Source organism: Simochromis diagramma, unplaced genomic scaffold (genome assembly GCF_900408965.1).
Source record: "Simochromis diagramma unplaced genomic scaffold, fSimDia1.1 OVJJ01000293.1, whole genome shotgun sequence".
NCBI classification, from domain to species: domain Eukaryota; kingdom Metazoa; phylum Chordata; class Actinopteri; order Cichliformes; family Cichlidae; genus Simochromis; species Simochromis diagramma.
Window position 1 is genome coordinate 16,088,013 of NW_024386801.1, and position 22,037 is coordinate 16,110,049.

General features: G+C 38.1%; 3 non-coding genes across 3 annotated transcripts; all 3 read left to right on the forward strand.

Annotated features, from left to right (window-relative positions):
* Position 1: 1 nt before the first annotated feature.
* Positions 2-142, forward strand: LOC120730544. Its single transcript, XR_005695122.1, has one exon. It is a non-coding gene; the product is annotated as a U4 spliceosomal RNA (small nuclear RNA).
* Positions 143-863: 721 nt separating this feature from the next.
* On the forward strand, positions 864-1,004 carry LOC120730559. The gene has a single exon (XR_005695137.1). It is a non-coding gene; the product is annotated as a U4 spliceosomal RNA (small nuclear RNA).
* Positions 1,005-1,539: 535 nt separating this feature from the next.
* Positions 1,540-1,680, forward strand: LOC120730560. The gene has a single exon (XR_005695138.1). It is a non-coding gene; the product is annotated as a U4 spliceosomal RNA (small nuclear RNA).
* Positions 1,681-22,037: the final 20,357 nt, after the last annotated feature.

Genomic DNA, 22,037 nt, shown 5'->3' on the forward strand with positions numbered 1-22,037 from the left:
CAGCTTTGCGCAGTGGCAGTATCGTAGCCTATGAGGTTTATCCGAGGCGCGATTATTGCTAGTTGAAAACTTTACCCAATACCCCGCCTTGACGACTTGAAATATAGTCGGCAATGGCAATTTTTGACGGTCTCTAAGGAGACTAGTTTTGTTGTTAAAAATGAACTCTAATCAAACACATTCACTACTGTTTTATTACTATAAATGTGTGGAATACTTCGAGAAGCTAGCTGGTAGTTAAAGTATTAAAATGGTGGTTTTATTGTGGGCTACGGTGTTCGCGTTTAATAACGAAGAGTATGATGCCTTATTTATTCATATTTTGTTGAGTAAATGTGTGAATCGCAGTTTTAATTCGTACTTAATATCTTATGTTCTGTGTGTTGTATAAGTTTGTATCATTGGCTATCCTCTCAGCTTTTGAAATGGCACGGTTAAAACTTTCTGGCTGAATGCGGGAGCCCTAAAGTGACGTACCAGGGCACGTCACTTCCGGTTACAAGTTATTTCCAGTACTTGTATTTATAATTTTTGTTGTTGTTATTTAGTTACTCAGGCGGTTTGCCCGTGATTTTACACGCACTGATAACATGCCATCACGTGCATTCACACGTGATGATGTTGTTTTGGATTACAATGAGCGCTTTTTGTGTTTTGTTAATGATCAAAACATTGTCATTTGCAAGGATTTTTGTGTATATTTTTTATTTTGGATATTCTGTGCCACTAATATTGTTTATAGCTATATATACGTCTAATTACAGCTCTATAAATCGTGCATGTTAAAGCCACGCCCACGGTTAAAACCCTAACAGAAAGGTGTAGGGCCCAGAGAGACTACCCTGTCGGCGAAGTAGCTCCTCAGCTTTGCGCAGTGGCAGTATCGTAGCCTATGAGGTTTATCCGAGGCGCGATTATTGCTAGTTGAAAACTTTACCCAATACCCCGCCTTGACGACTTGAAATATAGTCGGCAATGGCAATTTTTGACGGTCTCTACGGAGACTAAATCTTCTTGTTAAAAATGAACTCTAATCAAACACATTCACCACTGTTGTATTACTATAAATGTGTGGAATACTTCGAGAATGGCACGGTTAAAACTTTCTGGCTGAATGCGGGAGCCCTAAAGTGACGTACCAGGGCACGTCACTTCCGGTTACAAGTTATTTCCAGTACTTGTATTTATAATTTTTGTTGGCGTGTTTTTGTTGTTGTTTTTTAGTTACTCAGGCGGTTTGCCCGTGATTTTACACGCATTGATAACAAGCCATCACGTGCATTCACACGTGATGATGTTGTTTTGGATTACAAGGAGCGCTTTTTGTGTTTTGTTCATGATCAAAACATTGTCATTTGCAAGGATTTTTATGTATATTTTTTATTTTGGATATTCTGTACAACTAATATTGTTTATAGCTATATATACGTCTAATTACAGCTCTATAAATCGTGCATGTTAAAGCCACGCCCACGGTTAAAACCCTAACAGAAAGGTGTAGGGCCCAGAGAGACTACCCTGTCAGCGAAGTAGCTCCTCAGCTTTGCGCAGTGGCAGTATCGTAGCCTATGAGGTTTAGCCGAGGCGCGATTATTGCTAGTTGAAAACTTTACCCAATACCCCGCCTTGACGACTTGAAATATAGTCGGCAATGGCAATTTTTGACGGTCTCTAAGGAGACTTATCTTCTATTTAAAGTGAGATCTTCCTAGTTAAAAAGAGTTACATGAGGTCAGTGTAATTGTTTGAGTTGTATATCATTAGCGTCTATATTGTAGTTTCCAGACTATGTTGCCATCTACGTTAGGGTACTATAAAGAAAGGACAGTGTGTTAGTCTCACCCTTGCCTTCATATATTACTGAAGTCATAAAAGAGAAAATATTGCACTGTAAGGTTGTATAACCAGAGCTTGAAACAAACTTTTTTTTTTTTAAACTCAATTTTACTTTTAAAATACATTTAAAAAAGTTAATTGGCTTGTAAAATACAATCAGAGCTTGAAAGCTAAAGATACATTTTTAAGGTCAGTTTTATTTTAAAAATATAGCCACTTATATTACCTTACTTAAACACAGACAGACTGCAGACAACAGCTTAATAGTCTGAATGGTCTGAATAGAGTGTGTGCGCGTTAGTGACCTGAGTGATGGGGTTTACTCAGACCATGGCTGGATAGTTTTTGTTGACAGTTGCTGTATGTCTTTACTTTTAATACTGGAAATCTTTTTCTTTTAGATATATTCACTGAGAACTCAAAACTCTGCTCTCTTGTAGTGACATACTGTAAATTCTTATACATGGATTTTTAATGCATTTTTAATCACCCGTGTGTACAATGCAGTGAAGCTACCAGACCAGCAGGGGTCACTATATAGTTATGCTGAACTGGAGGATGACAAAAGCCTAAAGCAGAACTTGTATTTGTTTGTATGTTTAAAGTCTTTAAACGAAAGGTCATCTATTTTTTAGCAGAAAAATGAAGAATTTATACATATGCTTTAAAAAAAAAGTTTTTCAAATTTGATGGTGATTGCCGTATCATGGTCCCTTGTGCTCGGTAGTTGCTTGTAATTGAGATTCTTTTTCTCAAGTGAAAGTGACATTTGCGTAATCATGTTTCAGCACCCTGTAGAGACTTGTGATTGCAGTGATCTCTGATTAGAAGAAGGGTGGGTTTTAGTCAATCACAGGGGTGGAGGTTTTAATCAAGGCGGTGGTCTCGTTTGGCAGATGAGCTCCAAGCCACTCGTCAAGCCTGTAAACATTATTACACCCTTGTTGTCACGTGAAAGCACTTCCCTCTTTCCCCCTTTCATACTGTAAGTACACGAAACTGTGATACATTCATTTTTCTAACACTGCTAAATCAGCGCAACATTGGCTGAGATTTATAACTTGTGTCAGCAGCTTTGGTAATACGTTAAAAAAAATTGCTTTAAGATGTTCGCAAATACATTTTCACTCACAGTACTGCAGTTAAATTATCAGCAATATTAAAAACAATGAAATGCATTGACTCATTTTGATTTGTGTCTGAGCAATCATAAGATTAGCCTGCATTTTATTTCTGTATCTTTAATTAATCAGATCTGTTGTAATGTGATTTACGTAATCTTGCTGCTTGTAGCGTCTCCATTTCTGTTAACCAGAGGGTGAAAAAAAAGGAACGCTTTCAGACAAGTAATACATTTGGTTTTGTTCATCAAAGGTGACACTCTGGCTTTGAAGAGTGATTCGTATTTCCATTAATGACCCAAGTCGGCTTTTGCATTTAATCTGCATTCAGTGTGACCCATGAATAGTTTGCTTTTACTGTCTGTTGTACACATCCACCGAGCATTGATCAGCCGGTTCCATACTCAATATTCCTCGTGACCTGGTTATGGCCCTGTGTTTTCTAACTCTTATTCTCTCAGTGGAATAATGTCCAATAATATTTTATTATTTTTATTTTTGTCATTTATTGTAATCTCTCAAACTCTGACCTTTCCGATTTCATATAACAGCTCTGTATGTGTCAGAAATGAAATGGAAGACTTTGGGTGTTTTTCATGTTAGCGACAGCTGCAGACATGCCGAACATAAACAAATAAATTGCACAGCATCACAAGGACTAGTTCCTAGGTAACCATGTGACAGTACCGACAATTGCTATGGAAACCAGCGTATCCCCACTCTCGGTGTCTTTCTCTCCATCACCCCACCTCCAATGTATCTCTCGGGTCTTTCAGGAAATGTGTGAGAATCTTTTTTTGTATCCCTGTGAATTGCTTTTACTTTCCAGGTTGGACAATGGCGTAGACTCGGTATCACATCACAGAAGGTAATTTCCCCTCATAGAGATGTAGCATAAATTCAGGTACGCTTAAATACCACAGACTGTTTACAAGGAGGGGGAAAAACATGTTTCATAATAAACTGAGTTGACAAAGCTTCCTAAAATATCAGACCTACTTTTCTATATTACCGTGCAATTAACTGCTCTGCTTTCATGTCTTTCTTTTAACTTATATGATACTGTAATTTGCACGAAGCACACAAATGAAGACATTTGTCAAGATCAGAGTAAACAAAAACTTGTTTTAATCATTTTCCTTAGATCTTTTGTTCAGCGGGCAATTTGCAATCTGCTTTGCATGAGGTCTTTTGTTTTGATCCTGTTTATCACAAATCCAGTTACAACTCCGTGCTCCAAATGGAAAATCAAGCTTCTCTTCAAAGACAGAGACATCACAGCCTATTCTATGTTAAAAAAAAAAAGCAGGTGCAAATCTAATAGATGCTTTGATTTGTGGCCAATTATGGACATCCTTGTTGCTTCACCTTTTTGTAAGGGCCCTTTTTCCTCGAAGCTACGTCCGCTATTCTTGGAAGAGAACCAGTAATGTAGCGATCGCATGAGTGAGCAGAAACCTCAAAAGTTATCAAGTTATTCAACACACCCAATTAAACTTGTTACAATCCTCCAATGCCATTTCCCTCTTAATCGCTGCGTGGCGTACAAGGGGTTGCCCCCAATTAGTTGCCTCATGTGACACCCTGACTCGGAAGACGGCTATTGTGATTGTATTTCAGCCTCAATTACGTTGAAAACTGTTCAGGCAGAGGTGAACGGTCTCCTCGGGTCTTTTATCTGCCTTTCTTTGTCCGTCTTCTTTCGTTTGATTGTTACAGGGTGTCGAAGGGTAGTCCATCGTGTTTGGAACTGAACGAGTCTTTAGCTGTAACAATCGTATCCGTGTTTTGTAATCGCGCCATTCTAAAGAGATAAAGAAGCTATTTTTAACAACTGTATTTTTAAAATGTTTTAAATACGGCTGGATTTTCTTTCATCAAAATAGGTGTAGCATGATGTTAATGTTCCATGAATTTAATTTACAAATGTCTGAAATATATTTTTGGGGATGCAAATGTGCAGAAATTTTACTTAAACTCATTCAAAATGATTTTTGTACCTGACTGCCAGTGAACTTTGAGGTCATTTTAGTTATATGAGGAGTAAATGGTTATAAAAAGTCATTTAATAGCAGATAATTTGAGGTTACAGTCTTAATGGTTTTCCATCTTAGTTTTATAGCATAGCCAGTACATCATGAAACATATTCGGTAGCATTAAACTGACGATTAGTCCTTTTAGCGAGGATGAAGGTAATAATTATGGTTGTTACACTGTAGAAACATCATGATTTCAAAGGTGAACTGCATATTTTCTTCTCAGTCAGTGCACATAAATAAGAAATGCGCTTGAAACGTAAGAACATTTACCTCCTGTGGTGATGTTTGTCAAAGTTAAAAGTTAACAGAAGTTTGTTAATGCGAGGAAGAAGGAACACATGAGGAAAAAAATTGTGCAGCGTTAAAACTGAATTACTGTGCTGTTTTCACGATTCTTGTCCCAGAGTTTTGAGTTTTGGCATTTGTCTCTTGTTTGTTTTTAGATGCTCTCTTTATTCTTATTTTAGCTCATCGTGGCTCAAGAGTTGGGAGTTCGCCTTGTAATTGGAAGGTTGCCGGTTCGAGCCCCGGCTTGGACAGTCTCGGTTGTTGACCGGCGTCCGGCAGCCTCGCCTCTGTCAGTGCGCCCCAGGGTGGCTGTGGCTATAATGTAGCTTGCCATCACCAGTGTGTGAATGTGTGTGTGATGGGTGGATGACTGGTTGTGTAAAGCCCTTTGGGGTCCTTAGGGACTAAAAAAGCGCTATACAAATACAGGCCATTTACCATTTAATTACTTACACAATCTCAAGACAATTCCCTCAGTGCATAATACCATTGTACTGGAAATTAACAGTATGTGTATGAAAAGTATGAAAGAATTGATGTAACAAGCTAGTAAGAAAGGTAAAGCTAAAGAATTTATCCAACTTCATGGAAGTGCATCATGGCTCAGTTAAATATACAGTCCAACTCACGAGTTAGCTTAGTGAGATCCGAATTTACATAATATCTACAAATGAAAACAGAAATGATCAGCAATAATATTACACAGGTTGAACGAAAACCAAACCATTTAAAATTTGTCTAACATAATTTAATTGTGGACTTTTCTATTTTAGAAACTCGTCACAGTCCAGTTCTCAGATGCCATGTCTTTAATTCTTCTCCTGTGTAAAACTGGTTCAACCCTTCTAATTTTCACAGCAGACTGAATGTGTGAATATTCACACAGTGGAACTGCAATGTAACCAGGATGTCCGTAACAGAACGTTTCAGTTTCTTGTTGTGCTATGAGGCTTCTTCTGTGTAGCCAGAATATCATTGGCAAATAGTTTCTAAATTTATGCTGTATAGGAATTGTTATTGAAGTCAGTGTATAGTATCATCATGTTTGCACGTTCATATAAACACGTAAGTGTACCGGTTGTCAAAAAAGGAAACCATAGCTGCTTTAGACTATTAGGTGCTGAGGCCTTGTAGCCTAGAGTAGCCTGCGGCTCTCAGAAATAACTTATCAAAAGGTACCAGTCTCCTGTGTTTCCCCAGGATCCAGGTGCTTTTAATTGGATTTCTTTGACAAGATTATTGCCTGCTCTCAGGCCAAACTTGGATAGTGTGTATTTTAACAAGCGTCCCTATATAGCCCCTTTAATCACGAGCAAACTTCACAAAGAACTTTCACTTGATTAAAAATTAGAGTGTGACCAAGTGTTGACCCTACACCCACCCTTTCCAGTGTTGCAATTTGATGTAATCCTCTGTTTAGCCTAGTGTGACTTCAATAAGTTTTACACTATTAATCATATACATGTATATCTTTATTTAATACCACAACATGGAAGAAATTAGAGATGTGCCACTGCTGAATATTTCCAGAGTCAATTTGTAGAACTAGCTTTACAAGGGGATGGACTGAAATCCCCAATGTATAGTCTGTTATAAAAGCATTTTATTCCCATGAACCCAGCCCTCCAAGGTATTCTGACCTTCTTAAATGAAACAGAATTTAAGAAGAGCGTGTACTGAAGCCAGCGAGTTATACCAGCCAGCCATATAATCCCTTAGAAAAAGGCTCTTTTAAAATCCTATTATAACGGGAGAGTAGGTCCAAACCTGGTCAAAGCAATTAGTCAGAGGAAATGAGCAACATTAAATGTCTAAATGGGTACAAAAAATGATAAAGACAAAGAATAGGATCTTATCATGCCAATTTGAATGTTTTATTGTTTTAAGTTTTAATTAATAGAGCTAAGCTACTTGGTGCTTTCACGAGGAGCTTTATTATATAAGTTATTGTTCATAATTGCAAGATAGTTAATATCCAAAATTATTGTGATTTTACTTTCAACATGTGTGGCTTAATGGAAAAATGTCACCTGAAATGAATGCGTTTGAATTATTGGAAGGTAAGTCAGCGCAGCAGCAGAGGCCCAGTTTCAGTGATTCAGTAAAAGCTCATTTAGAAAGATTTACGCCAGTTTACTGCAGTGAAATCCAGTCAGTTGTAGTTGATTTAACCCGTTTGAATAGCCAGGAAAAAAAATAAATATCAAGAAATATAAAATATAAATACAAAATTTAAAAATCAATAAAAATGGTCAACCCATGGGATATGATCTTTGTCCACTGTTGTAGTGTTGTCTCTGATAGTATTCTTTCATGTTACTGCTGAGAGGCTTTTCAGCAGAGTGAGAGCAAAGTATGAAGTAAGATATAAGCTACTTTTCTCGAGGCTCAGCTGGGAAATTTTAACAAGGTGCAGGACTTTGAAGTTGGGACATCAGGTGGGAATTTATTAAGAGACAACTTCTATATCCACTGTGTCACGCTCTGCAAGCTGTGTCTCATCTGTCTTTGTCTTACCACTTGTTATATAGCCAGCTAAAAATGGGTTCTGGTGTTGCTTGCACTATTATAGTGCCATATGTGTTTTTGGAACTCCACATGCTAAAATCTGAGTAGTAGCAAGAGTGAAAACTTCATAACTGAGAATAAGTTTCACTCAAGTCAGAGCTGTTGAAGCAAGTGGAAGTTACATTAATGTGTTGGGAATATTTGTGTTGGCCGATCAGTCAGTCTGCCACTTTGGTCTAGACAGAAAAACTTGGGTTGGTGAAGACATTCATGCTCCCCAGAAGTTGAACCACTTGACTTTGATCAAAACCCCTTGGTGATATTTATAGTTGTGAGTATTCTGTTTGGGAACTATAGAATTAAGAAACATACTGATGTCTACAAACACACCAAAATACAGAAAGCTTATTGAAACGAGCCAACCTAATTTAACTTGCAAAGCCAGGAAAGATGTTTGAAAGAATTGTTGTCCTTGCCAAATATTGGGTCGCTATTGTTGCCACTGCTGAGCCCACGGAGACTGTTTTAGACGGCTGGGTCGTTAAAAAACAATTGGTGCCTTAGCCAGGCATGTGCTTGCTTTATTTTACAAGAAACAGATACAAACATAGCTATTCAATGTAAATTTTGTCATTTTGTTTATTATGTTTTTTCATTTTGAGCTCAAAATATGTGCACTATTACAGCATAAATATGCAAGACACTGGGGTTATTATAGGGCTGCTCAATTAATCGAATTTTAATCACGATTACGATCTGGGCTTTCAACGATCATTAAAAATGACTGAGCCGATTATTAGCCCCTCCCTCATTTATCCGCAACACCTTAAAGGCCGGTCCGTGAAAATATTGTCGGGCATAAACCGGTCCGTGGCGCAAAAAAGGTTGGAGACCGCTGATTAAGAGGACCCGAGGGAAGCTCTGAAAGCTAAGCAGAAGTTATTTGGAGAGGAGAGTGACTGCCGTTGGTTGAAAAGAGAGGTAAAAAAAACCTTCAGTGGTGTTGCACACTATTTTATATTATTTTTTAAAGTCATTATTCAATACATTGTTATTGTTAACCCTTTAAAGCCGGTCAGAGCAGCACGCTCCGTTTTGTGTAACTATTTTTAAATCCCTGTAGAACCTGAACCTGTAAGCTAGCGCAATAATTTGTTTTGCATATGAAACCAGAGGAGTTGTACTTACATCTTATGCCATCAGCTTGTCCTCGGTCACGGTTTCCTTCCACATAAAGCTTTGCAAAAATTGCATAAAAAGCGCTTGCAGGAACAAAAACACAATATTCCAGAAACACGCTTTGCCGATCCGATCAGCTGTTCGTAACACTTCCCACAGTGAAACAGACGTCAGCGCGAACTATCGCATGTCCGCCATTTCCTGTCCGAAACCGGAAGTGACGTCATTTTCACGGAAAATGTAGTTTTTTACTTGTAGGCCTTAAAAGCCTATACTGGTCATGTTTGACTTTTCTGAATAGTTTCTGTGATGCTTAGAACTCGAATTGCACTGCTGGAAATAGTTTATTTTGATGCACATGCTGTTTTCTTTGCAAATTTGCATCATAGGATTGTTTTTTCGTTTTTCCTGCAGTATATAAAAATTGGTGTATCTCCAAAATAAAACTATGAAGACACTCAAAATAAATTTCCTGTTGTTGTAAACTATTTTTTGCAACTTTTTTGTATTTAAAGTTTTGAGGGATAAACCTCTTAAATTTCTCCAAGTAGAAATATATGTAAAAAAAAACAAAAACGATTTTCAATTTTTTTGTAGTTTATTGCACTTTTTTGCAATTAATGTAGTTACTATGGACTTAATGCATACATATTATTAAAATATGGGCTATAACAGTTGTATAGCAACTTGAAATGCTCCCACAAATGGCACTACAACATGTAAAAAAATAATATAAGCTCTGGCGGACTTGGTTCTATAGTAGGTCTTAAAGGGTTAAATAAATATCGTCAAATAATCGAGATCTCAATTTCAGTGAAAATAATCGTGATTATCATTTTTGCCATAATCGAGCAGCCCTAGGTTATTATTTATGAAAGATATGATTAAAAGTTGTTTTTCTGTTATGTTTTTCTCTTTAATGCTACGACTTCCCCCTTCTATGTTATTTGGATGGATATACATTTCTATGAAAATACATTTTTATACTGGGAGAGATTGAAATCACTCTATAATTATTAAAGAAAAGTTTCAGTTATTTCTAATGGAAATATATAAACACTGTTATCACGCAAACAAACCAAAATACACTTAGCAAACAGGTTATGAACAAAGGCTAGAAGAGTATTTAGAAGTTTTTCCAGGATTTAAATCCAGGATGGAATTTGTGTAAAAGATCTTGATGCCCCATCTTATCTTAAAGACCACATGGTATCATATTACCCTAATAGAGCACTTCACTCTCAGATTTCAGGCTTACTTGTGGTTCCTAGGATTTTTAAAAGTAGAATGGGAGACAGAGCCTTCATCTTCCAGGCCTCTCTTCTGTGGAACCAGCTTGGATTCTGGAGACAGACCCCCTGTCTACTTTTAATATTAGGCTTAAAAGTGTCCTTTTTGACAAAAGGAAAGTTTTGAGCTGGATCAGGTGACCCTGAATCGTCTCTTAGTTACATTGCAGTAGGTCTAGGCTGCTCGGGACTTCCCCATGAGTGTTTCTTCTTCATTCACCTTTTTCACTCTCTATGTCTTTATACCCCACTCTGCACTCGATCGTTACTTATTATTAACCTCTGTCTCTCTTCCTCCCCTAATCCCCAACCAGTTAGATAGCCTGTGGTAGGACTTGACTTAAGCGGTCAAAGAAGTGCAGGAGACTGATGCTGTCCAGTGTAGCAACCGATTTATTCACCATTTTGTGACCCAAACAATATTTACAAAGAAACAAATAAGAAACCCAACTCCAAATTAACTCAGTTCAAATAAACATAACTGAACTTAAATCAACGGAAATTAAGGTCAAACTGCACACAGCTACACTGACCTGAACCTTTCTCTTCAAACACCTGAGTTCTTCTGCTTAAATAGTCCACTGAACCAAACAATTTCTCCTCTGGACTATTCCATTCAGCAGGTAGGTAAGATGAACATGGTTATATTCAAACCTCTACTGCCACTCTTTACTAGCAACACAAACTCTATGGTGTAATCAATACATAGTACAACAATAAATCTATTTCTCCATAAACACTCTAAAATCAACTTTATTAAATTACAAGAATTCTTCCCCTTCTGCTCTTGGTCTCATCCTGTGACCTCAGATGAACCCAGAAGGTATAAAGCAGGAAGTAAAACTACATTTCCTCCTTTTGTTTCTGGAAGTCAGGTAGGTAAGGTAAGTTCTAAACAATACAAATTAACAGTTGAAATAAATAACATGTTAACTTAACAAACTTGTAGGAATTGATTTAAACCAACATGTTATATTATATAATCTGTAAAAGTGCAAAACATAAACAAACCTGGGATAGTAGATGTTTGCCTATTGCAGACTACATATGAAATATGGTTAAATCAAAACAAGAATGTTAACTAAGAATATGGACAAATGGTCTTCTCACCGACTTTGTCACATAGCCCCATGCTGGTTCTGCCAGAGGTTTCTTCCTGTTAAAAGCGAGTTTTTCCTTCCCACTGTCGCTAATTGCTTGCTCATAGGGGGTTTTCTGATTGTTGGGATTTTCTGTATTATTTTACCCTTACAATATAAGTGCCTTGAGGTGACTGTTGTTCTAATTTGGCACCATATAAATAATATGTAATTGTAAATTGCATTTAATTTTTGCAGTGAGAATAATCAAACAGGAACAAACAGAATACAGTCTTTAATATTCATATAGGCAGGATTTAGCCATTATTTTTAAAAGACAGATATTAGTATAACTAGCACTGCACTTGATACATAATTTTTCTTCTCAGTAAATTTAATTTCTGTTATTCTTGGCACTTAACTCACTATAATATTGAAACAGCATGCATAATTCATATTGTAGTAAAATGTTTAATATAGCACGGCAAGTACGCTCCCCACTGATGTTGTAGCGGTTGCCCCCATGAAACATAACAGTCATTAGAGCCACTGGAATTGCAATTCATCTCTCCGTCCACACAAATCAAATTTAGAGGTCAGAATCAATTATGCTCCTTTATTGGCAGTTAAATGAGTCTCCTTAGGGTCCAGCTGGTTTTGAGAAAGTAGTCATACTTTTTTTTATACCCAGATTGTGTGATGCAGTGGCAGACAGAAGCCTTTCGCTCAGAAATACAGATGAGTGTTTTTTCTTTATTTTTTGTCTTTTTTTTTTAGCGCCCCATCAGCTTTGTCACATTTAATTATCTGCACTCTGAGATGATTGACTAGAGCAATAACATAAAGGCTTCCTTGTCTGAATAGGATACTCTAAATTACTGTGGCAAAGAGTGGTGATTGTGCCAAGCAAAATGTGTGCAGTAGAAATCGCTTTGCTAGATGTGACAAAGACAAGTTCAGGCAGGACCGCTGTTGTGAAAAGAAGATTAATATTTCCATGTGGAGTAATTTTGGCATGTTTTTCTCCCAGCAGATTTATTCTATATTTTATATTTATGAATATATAATTTATTTACTGCTAAAGAGACAGACAGTGGAAGTGGACTGTATATCCTTGTTTATCAACATAAACCTCATTGTTGCAGCAAGGGGCAGCGCAAATGTGATCCCCTTAAAGTGATTTTGAGTTTTAGTGTCCTTTTCTCTGAGTTATCGATTCTATTACTAGTTAGTTAACATAAACTAACATGTAGGTATTTTACAAACAGCTAACCAACCAACCAACCAACCACATGACGTCATGTGGTTGGTTGGCACCTGACTACCTAGCTGATCTCCTCTGTCTGTACAGCCCTCAGAGAGCACTAAGATCATCGGGCCAACTGCTCTTAGTGCAACCTAGGTCTCTGCTGAAGACCAGAGGAGACCGTGCCTTTGCCATTGCCGCACCCAGTTTATGGAATACTCTTCCTCTTCATATTCGCGCATCAGATTCCATTCAGTCTTTTAAATCACGTCTAAAAACGTATTTGTTTTACCTGGCATTCAAGGCTAATTAGGGTAAAATACATCTGGCTTTGCATTTAGATTATGTAATTATTTTATATTTTATATATATTTTTTTATCTGTATCATGATTTTATTGGAAAGCACTTTGGTGTACTTCGGTCTTTAAAATGTGCTATATAAATAAATTTTGATTTTTTTGATTGATACTGATAGAAGGTGGCACTGCACATGTTCTCAAAACTTGCATTTTAAGCACTTTTTTCATAAATCCAGCTTCAGCTTCATGTCAGTTTTTGAGAACAGGACTTCATGATGTAAATTAATGTTTATGTCTGTCGTGTTTCATTTCCTTTTAAAGGCTTTTGGTGCACAGCACAGAGTATGTAGTAAATATGAGGGTATTTGCAAATGACAGGGTATACATTAAAATATTGATGTTGTCTGTAGATTTTGGGGGGGGGGGGGGGTTCAGGTGTAATACCACTTAAAGGGTCAAATGTGTAGAGCAGTTGCTTACCTGAAACCTGTGTGTAACAGCTGACCTATATGATGGCAGAACAAGAAAAGGAAAGCTTACTTACTGTGAGATGTTGACCCACATACATATTAATGCACATACTTGTTTTGACTGTTTTTCTCTTGGATGCTATTTGAGGCTGCCTTTGTGCAGCATAGAGGCTTCACTGTGTAAAAACTTGAAACAATACAAACTCACTGGCTAGCTGTTAGAAAAAAAAACAACCTTGGCTGCCAGTAATAGCATGTAATAACCTCTCATGCTTCACATTCAGTTCTGTTACGTTTTGCTCTTTCTTCAAAATACTGGTATTATTGAGGACTCACTGAGGAGTTATAGGAGACAGCCAAAGCTTTGGCACTGCGCTCGCAGCTTTCAGCTGTCCATCTGTGCCAGTTACGCACTCATTCTGATAATATCGCCTCCTGGCATTCCAAATTGATTAATGCTGCTAGCAAACACTATCACAGCCACATCGTTAAATTTAGCACAATTTCCAGTTAATTGTGTGCTGCAGACCTTAGCAAATTAAGTTTGTGCGTTAATTTAAATACTCTCCTAAAATTTGCACCCTCAAAGGGAAAGGTCCTACAAATATATATGCATTAAGGCTAGCCACAAAACCACTTTTGTCCATGCCTTTCAGTTGTAAAAGTGGCATCGTGCCTCTTTAGTAAGGCAGTAGCTTTTTAGCATCAAAAAAATGGTTAATGAATGTGGCTCCAGGTCTCACACGCTATACAAAACTTGATCGGCCAGTTACACAATATGTAAGACGACCTGCTAAACAAAATGAAATGTGTTTTACAGAGAATATAATTGGGACTCATTTTGAACATTTCAGTAACTGGTCCTGTCTTCAAATGGAAACTTGTTTTTGCGCCCATAAAATTAGCTGAGAATAACATTCCACTGAATGCCTCCAACAGGTTTGCCATTTAACTCAGCCAACTGACTCAGCATGTCATGATCTTTTGTAAGTAAAAGAGTCATTGTTATTTGCGGCAACTTGAACTGTGGGGGTTGGAGACAAGTCAATGAAACTACTCGTTTTTGACATTTGCTGTACAAAGCTCTTCTGTGTCAATACCAGTAAGTCAAGCGCTGTCATAAAGAGGAAATGTTGACTTATGAGGAATGTCAATGAACCAGCAGGACCCCAAACTTCTACCTGTTTCCTGTGTGAGCAGTGAATATTTCCCAAAGAGCAGGCTGATCTTTGTTTCCCGTTAGGTCACAAATACCCACGCAGAAACCCGGGAGCTTTGGAGCGTCAGTGCATGGTCAACATCCATGACAAATCTCCTGTCAGATGGGTTCTCATTCCACCTACTAAACATGGAAGGGAAAACATTATCTTCGAGGCAAGATCTAGCTTTTTAAGAAGCAAACGTCGGTATAGACTCCAAAGCCAGACAGAAAACAAGAGAAAAAAGGGTCTAGACTATTTTGCCCCAATGAGAAATTATTAGAAACCTTAATAAGATTGCCACTAAGATTATTTTGATTAAGACAATGTCTTTGTTTACCAGTGTATTTATATTAAAAATTATTATATCATGAAAAGAAATATTGTCTACCAGACGGTAATGAGCATAACAAACACTTCTGAAAGCTTGTGTAACAAATGCTAGCGATGAGTAAAACTAATGTGGATCAAATGAAACCCATGCAGTTGGTAATAGTATGACCAGTAATAGATGCAAACTGTGAATCAACAACACCATCTGGCCATAATTCTGCTTGTATTGTATATTACTGATGTGTTTTGAGGAAATCTTGTTGAACAAAACAACCTTAATGTAATCATTTTCAACACTAATGTCACTCAACATTTCCAGAATGAGTTCAGTAACATTTTTACCTTGGGTTTGTGAGTCGATCTTAAAAGCTGTTACGAGTACATGCTGGTGTTGCTTTTAAAAGAAAGGAAAGTATGCATTCATGTCAAAGTACAACCTTACTTCTTCCATAGGAATTAAGAGGCTAAGTGATCAAGAGCAGGCACGACCATTCCTATAAAAGCAGAAGCTTTAGTAGTTTACTGTTCTGGAGCATTCGGGTGTGTGTGTTAAAACAATGCTGCTAGCTCCCCAGGAGTGGGCATCCCAGCAGATTCACCATGCGGTGCTCAGAAAAAGTGCCACAAACTACATCTCAGACTCTACAGGCCTCCGCATGTTAAATGTTAAAGCTCACGACAGTACAGACACCATTATAGCTCACCTGGTTAAGCTGGTGACCCATATCCCAAAGGCTACCACAGGGGTCCTCGGTTTGAGTCTGCCCCAGACCATATCCTGTATGTCATTCCCCCCTGCTGTCTCAGTACTTTCCTATCTACTCTGTCCTGTCAAATAAAGGCTTAGAATACCAGAAATAAATTTTAAATATTCTCTTTAAAAAGAGCATAGCAGCTCGGCTTCAGTTTGCAAAGTTGCATCTGAACAAACTGCAGGACCTCTGGAACAATGTCCTTGGGTCGGATGACATCAAAGTGGTAATGTTTGGCTATAATGCACTTGTTTACCATATTTCTCAAAAGCCAAACAAAGCAAATCAGAAAAACCACCTCATACTAACTTTCAAGCATAGGGGTGGAGGGCTGATGATTGAGGTTGTTTTGCAGCTGCAGCACATGGGCACCTATTTTGCAGTCAAATGCGAGATCATATGACTAATAGCTAAAGCTTGGCCAAACTTAGGTCATGCAATAGGACAATTAACCCACAGGAGCAAAACTACCACAGAGCGGCTGAATAATCAGAGGGTTGCAGTCCAAGCCTTAACCTGAGTGGAATACTGTGGCAGGACCTTAAGAGAGCAGTATGTAAATGAATGCCTGCAAACCTCAATGAAGTAAAGCATCAAAATTCATGATCAAAATTCATTCAGAACTTATCTTTTCACCTATTTTGTCCCCCATTTTTCCTTACGCTATTTCCTCCTTCCTGTCAAGTCTGATTTTGCAATGACAATTAAAAATGTGAGAAGCTGAGAGTCATACAGTGAATGATTACTTCAAATAATTGCTGCTAAAGGTTGTTCTACAAGCTGCTGAATCATGGTGTTATCTTAGTTTTTCACAGTGTTGTACACAGACCCATAAAAACTCACTTTTTCCTATGACTGTAAAATACAGTGAAGTCAGTTTTGAAATGTGTTATTACTTTTACAGATTGACAAAGGTACATATATGTTAATGCAAAGCGTTCAGTATAGAATAAAGTTATTAAGAGAATCTCATTCATTGGGAGAGACAATGTGTCTCCATGCCTGTATCATTTCACCGTTTGTGTGTGTGCAAGGACAGGGGCTAAACAAGCAGAGGACAGAGAGATGGAGTGAATGTAATTGAACATGAGATGATGACAACTGCTTCCATTACTGTCAATGCAGTAAACCTTAACAGTCTGTTAGTAGGTAGGTAAACTAGTGCTGGCCAGAGCAATAGCAGGCTACAATGGCATCTGCTTCAAATGAACAACCAATTAAAGAATACAGAGATGCAGGGAGGGAGAGAAGAGAAGACCCCAGAGTAAGGGCTGTCATTAGTGGATGCCCAGAATAAGAAAGTAAGAGCTGACAGGGAAAAGTTGATGAAGGTGAATACTTTACAGCTGTCTCCTTGTTTTAGTTTTTGATCTGGCCTGGAGTTTTTGTAATCTGTGAACTATAACCTCTCTGCTCCACATTGCTAAATAAAAAAAAAACACAAACAAACAAAAAAAGCCCCCACTCCAATCACTACAAGCAAGTTAATATCAAAGAAGCCAAGTTATGAAATCAACACAAAAATAAGCAGAAATGCATTTTTTCCTTGAAAAGGGGGCCTGTAATCCTCTCCTTTCCTTTGCATTCCTAACTCCCTGATCAGCATTAGAGATCTGTAATTACTGCATTTTGTAGTACATGTACAGTTGTCTCTTAGGTTTAAGCCATAACAAACACCAAAATGTAAACATTATGTTGTAACATGTTTCTTCTGAAGGATTTCAAAATAAAAAAACACAGAGGTTAGTAAAAAAACAAATATGTCTGTTAGACTTTTTACAGCTATTGTCAATTTGAAATTAGTTTTAGGGACAAAATGTTTGCAAATGTGCAAATAATGGAACTGCTTTAGTTTTGTGCAGGACTACTTCTGATGAATGCACAACAACAGTTGTGATTTCAATGCACTTTATATTGCAAGGTAAACCCTACAATAATACATACAGAGAAAAAACCAACAATCATAAGACCCCCTATGAGCAAGCACTTTGGCAACAGTGGGAAAGAAAAACTCCCTTTTAACAGGAAGAAACCTCCGGCAGAACCAGGCTCAGGGAGGGGCAATCTGCTGCGACTGGTTGGGGAGAGAGAAATAAGACAGGATAAAAGACATGCTATGGAAGAGAGCCAGAGGTTAATAACAAGTATGATTCAATGCAGAGAGGTCCAAGTCAGAGCTTAGAAATGAGGCCTGTGCCAGTGTGGCAAAAACTGCAGTTCCTCTAGAGGCCACTTGAGGCCGCCTCAAAAAGCAAGTTAATCCCAGCAGACTCCAACGTTAAATTGCACATTCATTTAAAAGCATATCTATAGCCTAGTACAAAAATCAGTACACCGTTTTAGTCTGATCAAATTGTTGACAACTAGATTGACAGCTTCTTGACTTGTCACAGCAGCATATGTAAAAGGTTAAAGATGGGGTTTATTCAGTGTAAACAAGGTTAACTGACAACTTTATTTGATGTTGCCAAACCACAATGTCCCAGCTCTATGTCACCTGGCATTCCCAAACTTTATTTGAAACCGATGATAATTTGTTTTGTGAGCAAACTCAGACTACGTTAAAATGTCAAACTCAGAATTAGACATAAGCAGGAAAGTAATTAATTGATTTCAGTTTGAACACTCTTTCCAATGGCCTGCTGTGATTGAACTCAGTCAACCTTTTGTGTGAACAGGGCTGAAAGCAAATAGCTTTTGAGGAAATTAGTCAACATCTCATAAATCTTCACTAAAAATTGTGAAAAGGCAATTTAGCCAGTTGAGATCAACTGTTATCTTTATGATATGTTTTTTCTTTCTTTTTGTAAAGGAGCGCTTTAAATATCAGTATTAGTGCAGCCAAGTACTCACTGTACACTGATAAGAAAACAGGACTTTAATATCCGCAGCGAAATGAAACGCAGATTGAGGAGACTGGCTGTTGTGGTGATTGTTTCGGCAGCTCCTGCTTGAAAGCTTCCTCCAAATAGCAACAATTGATAATAGATAGAGTCTGACAAAGTGTAGGAAGTTGCTTCCTCACAATCTGGATTTCAGTCAAACATGGTCCGTGCTGTGACAACTGTGTTAAAGTCACTGGGTGAAATAAATTGCCTCCTCCAGAGACAGATTGCTAACTGTTAAATTTAGAACACATCACCACCCAGTCATCGCCTCCCTGTAGTGCAGCCAAAAAGCATGTCGTAATTTGTGATCACCTTAACTTTCCAGGAGCTGCAAGAGCAATTATCCTTTTTGACTTGAGCTTTTTAGGGAAACTTTATACATTTGTTTTGTACTTGTGGCTTCATTTTGACTGCAACATTTTTTGTTTTTGGGCAGTTTTTTATTTGCTACCAGGGAATTTGCTGTACCAGTTGTAGGACTTGATGTTTGCTGCAGCTGCAGATGAACAAAACTGCTTCATATTTATAATTTTTTGTTTGTCTTTCCTTATGTAATATGTAACAATGCTGTGTGTGAGAGGCAAATTGGGCCTTGTGTTAGCGTAGTTATTTTAGTAATATTGGCTAGCTGGGGAAGACCAGGATTTCTAACGATCTTTATTTTCATTGCTTGGTCAGGGAGATTCCAAGAAGAATATTTTAGCTGATACAAAAATGATTTGACAAGGTTTTATTCTGTTTGTTTTTAAAAGAATAATGATGATGTACAGTTGGTACACTACTACTCGCTTCTGTCAGTGCGCCCCAGGGTGGCTGTGGCTACAATGTAGCTTGCCATCACCAGTGTGTGAATGGGTGGATGACTGGATGTGTAAAGCGCTTTGGGTCCTTAGGGACTAGAAAAGCGCTATATAAATACAGGCCATTTTTACTTACATATCTGCTTAACCATTTATTGGGCAAGGAGCCTCCCCATGGCTCATTGAGGTTGTAGAACCACTTGCATTTCTCACAACTAATCAGCAAATACCAGGTTATGTGACAGATAGTGACATTATTGCATTTGACCAGTCAGTAATGGCCTGGAGCATGTCGAACTTCCGTGTTCTTCCAGAATTTGAGAAATTGGGTTTTTCACCCCTACCCACTCCCACGCTTGTGGTCATAACAACAAACCTAACAGTGGTAAGATGATGAAACCCAGTGTTATTAGTTCAATAGTTGTTCTAGAAATTGAGATGGGTGTTGTTTGTGTTTTTAGAAATTGCTGATTTTTTTTTTTTTTGGCATGTTACAGCAGTTTCACAAGTACCATGAAACAGTGACTGTACAGGGCTGCACTTTAGTATGTGTGTTATATTTGTAAAGATTTTTAGAGTGAATAAAGAAAGAACATGTTATTCGTGTAGTTTTTAGAAAACATGCATTTTGGAAAAATGTCTATTGTAAACACGTGAGGAACCATATATGGAAATTTAATTGACCTTGCATTTGTGCTATAAAAATGAAACATTTTGAAAAAAGTCACACAAGTAAAAAAAGTCTTGTAATATGCTTCAATAACACCAACGTTTTTAATTTCCATGTATGCTCCTTGTAATGGGTTAAGCTAGAATCTGCTAATATATTGGCCTGGTGAGGCATGTCTAATTCTAAATTCTTTATTATGGGTGCATTATGAACAGAATAATAAACACAAAACACTCAGCAGGGTCAGGGATTGTTTGGCGGCGATGCACATCTTTACCACATCCAATCGATATCTCAGTCAGATGGGAGCTTGTTCGGATGGATGAGAGCACATTATGCACAAAAATGTTCCATGTAAGAAAGCAGCCGTAGTGCTTAACATTTCTTAACATGTGGTTCAACTCTAAACACAGAAAAGTAACTTCTAGTTCCTGTTTGGGTCCTGACTTTAATTCCTGGGGGTATCTGGTCAAAACAGCCAACAAGCTAACTTTTCCAAGCACCAGTTCACTGATTTGAAAACCTTCCAAAACAAAACCGCAATGATTTCCCTACTCCATTCTTTTAACCTCCCTTCTGTTTGTCTTGGCTGACATCCACACAGCCATCTGAGCCACCAGCTCATGGAGACCAAGACTGACTCCCTCTGCATGTTGCCCGGGGTGGTTGTCTGCCATCCATGCTGACATGCACAGCACAGGCCAGCTCTAAAGGTTGGATGAATAATGGACGACTTAGATGTCGTCCATTATGTTTTTCATCTCGCCAACCAATGTGTATGGAGCTGTCTCTTTCTCCCCCTCTCTCTCCTTTGTCTTCAACTCCCCCATCAAGAACCAGTGTTTCCAAGGATACGTTCACGTCACTCCAACTAAAGGAAGAAACGTTTATGACTTTAGCTTAGGAGTTACCGATAAAGATGCAGCGTGTGCATTTATATTCAGGACAATCCCTGCAATATTTTTTTTCTATAAACTCTACAAACAGCGAGTCTGGTTTCAACTAACATAAAGATCTTGCTGTTGTGGAAGAAAGAAAGGAGCCAATAGCAGTTGCTAAGAAACTGCTGAGGTGATGGTGTCGGACAGTGATAATTATACTTCTGGAATGTGATCACTTGTGAATAATTTATCCAGCATGTGATGGAGAGACGAGCACGAGGAATGTTGCGTCCCCCATATGTGTCAGAACCAAAGTAAACACTGTGACGAGAAGTCTGCTAATGGAGCCTCTTGGAAGACCTCCAGCATAGCCAAATGAAAGAGAGCCTCGCCAGTGAATATGAAATAAATAAGTGTTATTATGATTTTGGCTGGAGGAATCCTCAGATGGGGAAAAAATGACATAGCCTACATCAGGACTCAGTGAGAAACAGAGAAGACATTGTAACAGCTTGTTACCGCAAAGAATACAATAGCTGTCCCAATTTGCCAAGTTAGCAGTGAATGGCTGCTTCGTTTTTGTTTAACAACATTTGAATAGTCTCCCTCCTTCAGTATACACATCGTTCAGGTTTACTTAACTTGGAATAATCAAGAGAATAAGTTACATTTCCAAATTGTTTTCCCCAGAAAAACGTGAATTGATAAGCATTATTAATTGATTTTTTTCCACTGTAGGGTGGTCCTGAGCAGCCACAGTCAATCCATTTGCTCTGGCTCACCATGAGTGTTTCTTTAGCATACCACACAGAGTTGGTTTACCTGAACCCTTTATAAATCTCCACTTACTGTGTGATAAGCACATTTCTGTTATTATAACATCTCTGCCAACATGCTGCTGGTAACCATGAAAGGCTTTTAGTGTGAAGCAACAAAAGCAGGAAATGCTCTGTGTACATTGGTAGCAAAAACACAGCCTTAATAGAGCAGGAAGACATCAGAGAAAAGTAAAATATGGCTGATATTCAGCACAGTTTTCGTTCATGCAGCGAGCAGACCACAATGATGCTACTGCACATCAGCCCCCAGTCAAGCCTGCACCAAGGAGGCAAACTGTTAATGCAAGAACTAAAGAGGTCAGAGTATAAAGCATGACAC